We start from the raw sequence: 11,749 nt of genomic DNA, 5'->3' as shown, positions 1-11,749 counted from the left end.
CACAACTCCTATCTCCTTTTCAAAACTTATTGCTACCAAACCAATAATACCAATAGAGCACCGCATAAATGTCCAGCTCCATGGCTAAATGGTTAGCATGCTGGCCTTTGGTCATGGGGGTCCTGGGTTTGATTCCTGGCCATGTCAGAGATTTTAACCTTAAATGGTTAATTTCCTTGGCTTGGGGACTGGATGTTTGTGCTGTCCCCAACATCCCTGCAACTCGCACACCACACACAACACTATCCTTCCCCACAATAACACGCAGTTACGTACACATGGCAGATGGCGCCCATCCTCATTGGAGGGTCTGCTTTACAAGGGCTGCACTCGGTTAGAAATAGCTGCAAAAAATTAATTAATTAACCACATAAATAAATTTATCATCTCAAAGATCACACTCAGTGTTACTTCACATGCCATCATCAGTTCTAGGCCTTTCATTCCTCATTAAATATACCATTCACACTCAGTGTTACTTTACATGCCATCATCAGTTCTAGGCCTCTCATTCCTCACTAAATATACCATTCCATTGGCCATTGGTCTATCCTTTAAATTAAATACATTTTGTGTGGAATGAACTGATGAATGTGTTAAGTTTCTATCACTTGACTATGATGAACATAATGAATTAAATATCACTCCATGTGATATGGTAACACACACCAGTAGTATAAATTCTGTCATCCACTCATCAAGTCTATATGGTCTGATTAGCCGGTTTGAGTTCTATTGGTGGGAGGAAACTTCACCATTGGAATGCTGCCCGGCAGTGGGATGGGAAAGGTGGTGATGTATAATTTATAATTACCAGATTGCATGTATCTTTTTTCTCTTAACACAGTTCATTGCTTATTTTTTGTTCTTTTAAAAATAGACACTTCTTCATTATATTACATACCGTATTCTTATTTGGTTGCCAAGAAATCTTTGAATGGATTGAAAGTGGCATTCCTCAGATGAGAATTATTCATAACACTCCACCACGAAAACATGTTGTTCTAATGTGAACACTTTAAGCAACACTGTACTAAACAACATTCATACAGGAACGACACTACCAAGCAAGTGGCTATGCAGTTTAGGTCACGTAGCTGTCAGCTTACATTTAGGAGGTAGTGTTTGAACCCCACCGTCGGCAGCTCTGAAAATGGTTTTCGATTTTCACACGAGGCAAATGCTGGGGCTGTACCTTCATTAAGGCCATCGTCGCTTCTTTCCTGCTCCTATCCCTTTTCCAACCCCATCATCACTGTAAGACCTATCTATTTATTAACTTAACCATTGTGGTTTGATTTTATAATGGTCACTCGATATCGACTACAATCTCTACTCCAATAAATACACATTTGATATTTAAAATCAGCCTTGTCAGTACTTAGAGTATTGATTTTAAATATCATATGTGTATTTATTGGAGTAGAGACCTACCTGTGTTACTGCGACATAAAGCAAATGGTAAAATAAATGTTAAAAAAACTACACTGCCAAAATAAACGTATTAACACTAGATCATTGGCAACAATACCGAACTTCACAAGGTGACTTTATTTATCAGTCTCGCATATTATCAATTCATTATCATGCTCAGCTGTTGATTGCATGTGGTGAGGTCACTGTGTGACTAACATCACGTCTACCTTACACAATTTTAAAATAGGCTGTGCGTAGTAAGATAACTTTGTGGCATGGAGAAAAATATTGAAGAGACAACCTCAGATAAAATGGAAAAAAGTCTCCAGACCAGAAGAATGGGAACATCCTAAAAATGCTGAAATTGGTATTTTTTAATTTTATTTTTATCTATGATCAGCAACAGTGCTGTACATTGCTTTACTTATTCTTCTTCTTCTTATTTTATGACCACATAGGATGACTTTAGTCCATCGTTCAGGTCTCTTTGAAGGGATTGTTTGGGCTTTGCGGTCCTCCCAGTACTTCTTCAGACGCTCCGATCTGCGTGCCCTTTCCTCGAAAATATGCGTGTTGTTGGTTTGTTTCATGTGTACATTACTTTTATTAATGAATAATACTTTTAAAGGGAATCATTGTTGTTGTTCAAAGTCATCTTATTATTTTTTCTTTTTGTTAAGGTATGGGCCTGAAAAATTACCAGCATTTTCAAGCTGTAATAATTGAGGGACTAACTGTAGCCTACTGAGAATGACTGACATAGTCATAGAGCATTTTATGCTACAGTATATTAAAAAAAGGAAGGCAATGTTAAGATGCATACATAATGAACCTGTTGTTGTTGTTTGAGTCATCAGTCCATAGACTGGTTTGATGCAGCCCTCCATGCCACTCTATCCTGTGCTAACCTTTTCATTTCTACGTAACTATTGCATCCTACATCTGCTCTAATCTGCTTGTCATATTCATACCTTGGTCTACCCCTACCGTTCTTACCACCTACACTTCCTTCAAAAACCAACTGGGTGTCTGGGTGTCTTAAGATGTGTCCTATCATTCCATCTCTTCTTCTCGTCAAATTTAGCCAAATTGATCTACTCTCACCAATTCGATTCAGTATCTTTTCATTCGTGATTCGATCTATCCATCTCACCTTCAGCATTCTTCTGTAACACCACATTTCAAAAGCTTCTATTCTCTTTCTTTCTGAACTAGTTATCGTCCATGTTTCACTTCCATACAATGCCACGCTCCACACGAAAGTCTTCAAAAACATCTTTCTAATTCCGATATCAATGTTTGAAGTGAGCAAATTTCTTTTCTTAAGAAAGCTCTTCCTTGCTTGTGCTAATCTGCATTTTATGTCCTTACTTTTGCCATCGTTAGTTATTTTACTACCCAAGTAACAATATTCATCTACTTCCTTTAAGACTTAATTTCCTAATCTGATATTTCCTACATCACCTGCCTTTGTTCAACTGCACTCCATTACTTTTGTTTTGGACTTATTTATTTTCATTTTGTACTCCTTACCCAAGACTTCATCCATACCATTCAACATCTTCTCGAGATCTTCTGCAGTCTCAGATAAAATAACAATATCATCAGCAAATCTCAAGGTTTTGATTTCCTCTCCTTGGACTGTGATTCCCTTTCCAAATTTCTCTTTGATTTCCTTTACTGCCTGTTCTATGTAAACGTTGAAAAGGAGAGGGAACAAACTGCAGTCTTGCCTCACTCCTTTCTGGATTGCTGCTTCTTTTTCAAAGCCTTCGATTCTTATCACTGCAGACTGATTTTTATACAGATTGTAGATAATTCTTCGTTCTCGGTATCTGATCCCAATCATCTTCAGAATCATAAATAGCTTGGTCCAATCAACATTATCGAATGCCTTTTCTAGATCTATAAATGCCATGTACGTGGGCTTGTCCTTCTTGATTCGATCCTCTAAGATCAGACGTAAAGTCAGGATTGCTTCACGTGTTCCTACATTTCTTCTGAAGCCAAATTGATCTTCTCTCAACTCAGCTTCAACTTGTTTTTCCATTCTTCTGTAAATAATACGTGTTAAAATTTTGCAGGCTGAGATACTAAACTAATGGTGCGGTAGTTTTCACACCTGTCAGCACCGGCTTTCTTGGGAATAGGTATAACAACATTCTGGCAAAAATCAGATGGGACTTCTCCTGTCTCATACATCTTGCACACTAAATGAAATAACCTTGCCATGCTGGCTTCTCCTAAGGCAGTCAGTAATTCAGAGGGAATGTCATCAATTCCAGGTGCCTTGTTCCTATTTAGGTCACTCACAGCACTGTCAAACTCTGACCTAAAATTGGGTCTCCCATTTCATCAGCATCAACAGCCTCTTTATGTTCCAGAACCAAATTATCTAAATCTTTACCTTGATACAATTGTTGGATATGCTCCTCCCATCTTTCTGCTTTGTCTTCCTTCCCTAATAAGTCCTCAGTAAATTTTCTAGCTGGAAGTAGAGGCCTCAGTGAGAAAGCCTACACATATGAATATTACTAGAACATGGCAGGAAATAGAATTCAAACTCGTAGAAAAGCATTTTGGGAGTAGGTCTAATTGGTGTCGCGAAGCAGTAGGTTAAAGGCATTTTCAAATGCTTTTGAAGGAAAGGAGTCTTTATACCCATAGAAATCGTGCAGGTCACTGGAAGATTGCTGTTTAGAGCATCAACATTCTGTCAGTGAAAAGTATCCTTAAGTAATTTCAAGGATATGAATCACATTACTGTAAGTCAAGGAGTGCCTTAATCCACTAATGGTCATTCAACCTGCCTATTGTCGGCTGTAACTCGATCTGAGTATATATAACTTCTTACTGCATACATTGACCAGTTCAACTCAGTTTATGGATGTGTTAACGATGACTAAACAGACCAATCCTGGCATAAAAGATACGCCCACACAAATCACACTGAATGGATGGAGGAGGGCGGTGTTGTAATTGACAGAGTTTTCTTACTTATCACTTGATCTCTTGATGTCTGCGGTGTTCTCTTTCAAACAAGTTGACAGCGGTGGATGTAGTTTTGCGCCACAGTGAGCGGTGCACAGCACATTCTTCCCATGTCTGTATATCTATACTAGTTGTCTTTATGATGTTTTTGAGCTGGTCCTTAAAACGCTTAAGAGGGGCTCCATGAGGTCTACTGCCAGAGCAAAGGTCACCATAAAGAATTTGTTGGGGAAGCCTGGTATCACCCATGTGGTGAACATGGCCTAACCATCTCAGTTGATGAGTGATGATTGTTGCCTCAATGCTCCCAATGCTATTTAGCTGCGCTTTGTCGAGAACTGCCTTGTTGATCACATAGTCCTCCCACTTAATATTCAAGATGAATCTCATTTTCTGTTGGTGGAAGCGCTCAAGTTTTTGATATCACGGCAGTAGACTGTCCAAGTTTCACAGCCATACAGCAGCGTGGAAATGACAACAGCTTTGTACACCATGAGTTTGGTATGCAGTTTTAACAACCTCCTATAACTAACCAAGAAAGAAAAATGAAATACTGTAGAAGCTAAATACTGATTTGTCATTGAATCTAACCAGGCTAACAGATTTTTTCTAAACCAAGATACACCCGAGCATCATTACTGTGCCATTTGACATGCAGAAGAATTTCTTCAGACCACAGTTGCCTTATCAAATTATTGACTATACTTGACAAATATACTACTGCAATTTGATTGCTGTTAATGGATTTTGACTTCAAAATTGGCTTTAAGTAAAGAGAGTGTAGCAACATATTCTTGGGCTGAAGATGAAATGAAGAAGCTCATTGGCCCATGGTTAAAATAATGTGCAGATCTTCTTAAAGATCTTTTTATCATAGATGAATGAGTTAATCTGGGAAGGACAGCTGAATCACAAAGTGATGACGAAATAGAGGGGTGAATATTCTGGACTTGGTACTCATAAAACCAGAAGTGATCTATAGAGAAACTAAAGTGATAGATGGTTTCGCCATTGGTAGAGAGAGAGAGAGAGAATAAATCATCCGTCCTCCAATGAGGGTGACCATTCAGATCTGGAACACAGTCAAGTTACAATTTCAATGGAGTTTAAAAACATCAAAAAGTGGAAATTTAATTGTTAATGCTGTTATCTTCTTTTTCAATCAATCAATAAATCAATCACTATTGATCTGCATTTAGGGCAGTCAGCCAGGTGGCAGATTCCCTATCTGTTGTTTTCCTTGCTTTTTCTTAAATGATTGCAAAGAAATTGGAAATTTATTGAACATCTCCCTTAGTAAGTTATTCCAGTCCCTAACTCTCCTTCCTATAAATTAATATTTGCCCCAATTTGTCCTCTTGAATTCCAATGTTATCTTCATATTGTGATCATTCCTACTTTTAAAGACACCACTCAAACGTATTTGTGTACTGATGTCATTCCATGCCATCTCTCCGCTGACAGCTCGGAACATAACACTTAAAAAAGTAGGTAAAGGAAAATTAATGAACAAATTAGAAAACATCTATATATTTTTAGACCAATATTAGAACAAAAATTCAAACCTTAACGATATTATTGAAGTTAAAAACCCATTATACGAAATTTTACCAAAATTGTTGCAATCTATAAACTATAAACATAATAACTTAATAAACAATCTAAAATTATCTTCTTCCAAGACCTGTCCCACTTTAGGAGGGACAGTTCCCTCCCCTTCCGCCCCCACAGGCCAACCACATCCAATGACACTTAAACTTAACGCCCCTCCCAACCCACCCCCACCTTCGCACCCTCCCCCACCAATCTCACATCGGTATAACACTAGAAGCACAAATATTTCTCATTCAAATGCTTCCATGGCAACTAATTAGCATTACAAATAGTTAACAAGATAAAATAGAAGTTCAAATGCTACCATGGCAATTATTTAACATTACATGAAATTCACACACTACATATTTTCTTCAACTCACATCACAAAATTAAACATCACAACTGTCAGAGGGGTAAGTAATTTTCACACATATCTTTTTCTTTTCCCATCTCCAGTTTAAGGCACCATATTTTACCAAATTTTATTTCAGCGCAGCAATTTTATCTACCAGCTAACCTGTCTTCGCTCCTAAGCACTTGAACAACTTACTACCACTAAGAGTATTTTTTATTCCTAATTTATTAAGCTATTATAAGCTATTTATGCCATCTCCAGAATAAGGCACCATATTTTACCAAATTTTAATTCAGCGCAGCAATTTTACGTATTATTTTTAAACTTCTAACTAACCACTTGTTACCACATTTTAAAAAACAAGACATTCGCAAAAATCTATACAAATTGTACCTCTTACTTAAGTATTAAAAAAATAAGGATCCTGATGTATCTTTTTTTTAGGTTTGAGATTTTTAAGCTGATGATGCCCTCAACATGGGTGAAACATGTCCCTGTATGTAATATCTTAAGAACTATATCTTAAATTTAAATAAAAAACACTTATGGTATTGAACAGGTGGAATTTTTAATCTAATATTATTATTTGATTTTTTTTTTACACACCACTTAGTCGAGCTGCTCGTCTCCTTTCTCCCAAGTCTTCCCAGCCCAAACTTTGCAACATTTTTGTAACGCTACTCTTTTGTCGGAAATCGCCCAGAACAAATCGAGCTGCTTTTCTTTAGATTTTTTCCAGTTCTTGAATCAAGTAATTCTGGTGAGGGTCCCATACACTAGAACCATACTCTAGTTGTGGTCTTACCAAAGACTTATTTGCCCTCTCCTTTACATCTTAACTACAACCCCTAAATACCCTTATAACCATGTCTCAAGATGTGTACCCTTTATTTACAATCATATTTATGTGATTACCCCAATGAAGATCTTTCCTTATATTAACACCTATGTACTTACAATGATCCCCAAAGGGAACTTTCACCCCATCAATGCATTAATTAAAATTGAGAGGACTTTTCCTATTTTTGAAACTCACAACCTGACTTTTAACCCTGTTTATCATCAAACCAATGCCTACTGTCCATCTCACAACATTATCGAGGTCATTTGCAGTTGCTCACAATCTTATAACTTATTTATTATTCTGTACAGAATAACATCATCCGAAAAAAGCCTTATCTCTGATTTCATTTCTTAACTCATATCGTTTATATATAAGAAAACATAACGATCCAATACTACTGCCATGAGGAATTTCCCTCTTACAGTAATTATTACAGGGTCAGATAAAGCTTGGCCTACTCTAATTCTCTGAGTTCTATTTTCTAGAAATATAGCCACCCATTCAGTCACTCATTTATCAAGTCCAGTTGCACTCATTTTTGCCTGTAGTCTCCCATGATCTACCTACCAAATGCCTTAGACAGGTCAATCGCGATACAGTCTGTCCATTTGTCCTCCTGAATCCAGGATATCTGCTATATCTTGTTGGAATTCTAAAAGTTGAGCTTCAATAGAATAACCTTTCCTAAACCTAAACTGTCTTCTATCAAACCAGTTATTAATTTCACAAACATGTCTAATATAATCAGAAAAAATGCTTTCCCAAAGCTTACATGCAATGCATATCAAACTGACTGGCCTGTAATTTTCAGCTTTATGTCTATCACTCTTTTCTTTATCCACAGGGGCTACTCTCCATTCATTTAGTATAGCTCCTTCATGCAAACAATAATCAAATAAGTACTTCAGATATGGTACTATATCCCAACCCATTCTCTTTATTATATCTCCCGAAACCTTATCAATTCCAGCTGCTTTTCTAGTTTTCAACCTTTGTATTTTACTATAAATGTCTTTGTTGTCATAGGTAAATTTTAATACTTCTTTAGTATTAGTCACCACCTCTATCTGGACATTATCCTTATAACCAACAATCTTTACATACTGCTGATTGAATACTTCTGCCGTATTAAGATTCTCGCATACACATTCCCCTTGTTCATTAATGATTCCTGATGACTTTTTCCAGAGTTAGTGGGTGAGGAATATTAATCATGTTCTCAGGTAAAGATGGAAATGAATGATTTGTAGATAGTCCCTCAGTATCTGTGTTACTATTTTTTTTATTTGCAGAATGGATCTTTCAAATTTTGTAGTAAGGTTGATGTCTGACTGAGGAAGGAAGATTGTAAAAGTAGGAATATTAGCAGTACTAAATGGTTGATAAGGCTAGTATGAGGTAGTTAGAAAAAGTAATTATGATCAGTGGAAAATGGTAAATAAAAGTATAAACAGCCTCTGGGTTGGGTTTAACACAATTGTTGAGGAGTGTGAAAACACATGTGTGCAGCTCGTTGGCTGAATGATCAACGTAGTTGCCTTCACTTCAGAGGGACCCGGGTTTGATTCCTTGTCGGGTCAGAGATGTTAACGGAGAATGGTTAACTCCCCTTCCTTGGGGACTGGGTGTTTGTACTGTCCCCAAGATCCCTACAACTCTCATACCGCACACAACGCTATCCTCCACTACAATAATATGCAGTTTCCCTTACACGCAGATGCTGCCACCCTCATCAGAGGGTCTGCCTTATAAGGGCTGCACCAACCATGAGAATTTATTATTAAAACAGATATGCACCTTAAAACAAAAAATTTTACCACCGTTAAAAGTGGTAAGGACTGAAAAAGATATACTACATGTGTCCCGTTGCGCAGAAAGGGACCTGAAGTCGGTTTTTTCATTTTTGAGATTTCTGTGATTGTAAAATTGGCATTATCAATCAATCAATCAATCAATCAATCAATACTGATCTGCATTTAGGGCAGTTGCCCAGGTGGCAGATTCCTTATCTGTTGCTTTCCTAGCCTTTTCCTAAATGATTTCGAAGAAATTGGATATTTATTAAACATCTCCCTTGGTAAGTTATTCCAATCCCTAACTCCCCTCCCTGTAAATAAATATTTGGCCCAGTTTGTACTCTTGAATTCCAACTTTATCTTCATATTGTGATCTTTCCTACTTTTATAAATGCCATTCAAACTTATTCATCTACTAATGTCATTCCACGCCATCTCTCCGCTGACAGCTCGGAACATACCACTTGGACGAGCAGCTCTTCTTCTTTCTCTCAATTCTTCCCAACCCAAACATTGCAACATTTTTGTAACGCTACTCTTTTGTCGGAAATCACCCAGAACAAATCGAGCTGCTTTTCTTTGGATTGTTTCCAGTTCTTGAATCAGGTAATCCTGGTGAGGGTCCCATACACTGGAACCATACTCTAGTTGGGGTCTTACCAGAGACTTATATGCACTCTCCTTTACATCCTTACTACAACCCCTAAACACCCTCATAACCATGTGCAGAGATCTGTACCCTTTATTTACAATCCTATTTATGTGATTACCCCAATGAAGATTTTTCCTTATATTAACACCTAGATACTTACAATGATCCCCAAAAGGAACTTTCACCCCATCAACGCAGTAATTAAAACTGAAAGGACTTTTCCAATTTGTGAAACTCACAAGACTTTTAATCCCGTTTATCAACATACCATTGCCTGCTGTCCATCTCACAACATTTTCAAGGTCACGTTGCAGTTGCTCACAATCTTGTAACTTATCTATCACTCTATAGAGAATAACATCATCCGCAAAAAGCCTTACCTCCGATTCCACTCCTTTACTCATATCATTTATATATATAAGAAAACATAAAGGTCCGATAATACTGCCTTGAGGAATTCCCCTCTTAATTATTACAGGGTCAGATAAAGCTTCACCTACTCTAATTCTTTGAGATCTATTTTCTAGAAATATAGCAACCCATTCAGTCACTCTTTTGTCTAGTCCAATTGCACTCATTTTTGCCAGTAGTCTCCCATGATCCACCCTATCAAATGCTTTAGACAGGTCAATCGCGATACAGACCATTTGACCTCCAGAATCCAAGATATCTGCTATATCTTGCTGGAATCCTACAAGTTGAGCTTCAGTGGAATAATCTTTCCTAAAACCGAATTGTCTTCTATCGAACCAGTTATTAATTTCACAAACATGTCTAATATAATCAGAAAGAATGCCTTCCCAAAGCTTACATACAATGCATGTCAAACTTACTGGCCTGTAATTTTCAGCTTTGTGTCTATCACCCTTTCCTTTATACACAGGGGCTACTATAGCAACTCTCCATTCATCTGGTATAGCTCCTCCGACCAAACAATAATCAAATAAGTACTTCAGATATGGTACTATATCCCAACCCATTGTCTTTAGTATATCCCCAGAAATCTGATCAATTCCAGCCGCTTTTCTAGTTTTCAACTTTTGTATCTTATTGTAAATGTCATTGTTATCATATGTACATTTTATTACTTCTTTGGCCTTAGTCTCCTCCTCTATCTCGACATTATCCTTGTAACCAACAATCTTTACATACTGCTGAATGAATACTTCTGCCTTTTGAAGATCCTCACATACACACTCCCCTTCTTTATTAATTATTCCTGGAATGTCCTTCTTGGAACCTGTTTCTGCCTTAAAATACCTATACATACCTTTCCATTTTTCACTAAAATTCGTATGATTGCCAATTATGCTTGCCATCATGTTATCCTTAGCTGCCTTCTTTGCTAGATTCAATTTTCTAGTAAGTTCGTTCAATTTCTCCTTACTTCCACAACCATTTCTAACTCTATTTCTTTCCAGTCTTCACCTCCTTCTTAGTCTCTTTATTTCTCTATTATATTAAGGTGGGTCTTTACCATTCCTTACCACCCTTAATGGTACAAACCTGTTTTCGTAATCCTCAACAATTTCTTCAAACCCATCCCAGAGTCTGTTTACATTTTATTTACCGTTTTCCACCGATCATAGTTACTTTTTAGAAACTGCCTCATGCCTGCTTTATCAGCCATATGGTACTGCCTAACAGTCCTACTTTTAAGACCTTCCTTTCTATCACATTTATTTTTAACTACTACAAAAACAGCTTCATGATCACTAATACCATCTATTACTTCAGTTTCCCTATAGAGATCATTTGGTTTTATCAGCACGACATCCGGGATATTTATCCCTCTGGTTGGTTCCATCACTTTCTGAATCAGCTGTCCTTCCCATATTAACTTATTTGCCATTTGTTGGTCATGCATCCTGTCGTTCGCATTTCCTTCCCAATTGACATCTGGCAAATTCAGATCTCCCGCTACAATCACATTTCTTTCCATGTCGTTTCCCACATAGCTGACTATCCTATCAAATAATTCCGAATCCGCGTCAGTGCTACCCTTTCCCGATCTGTACACTCCAAATATATCAAGTTGCCTATTATCTTTAGAAATGAGCCTTACACCTAGAATTTCATGTTTCTCATCTTTAACTTTT

Source organism: Anabrus simplex, chromosome 7, assembly GCF_040414725.1.
Source record: "Anabrus simplex isolate iqAnaSimp1 chromosome 7, ASM4041472v1, whole genome shotgun sequence".
In the NCBI taxonomy this organism is placed as follows: domain Eukaryota; kingdom Metazoa; phylum Arthropoda; class Insecta; order Orthoptera; family Tettigoniidae; genus Anabrus; species Anabrus simplex.
Note: the sequence above shows the minus strand (reverse complement) of the source record.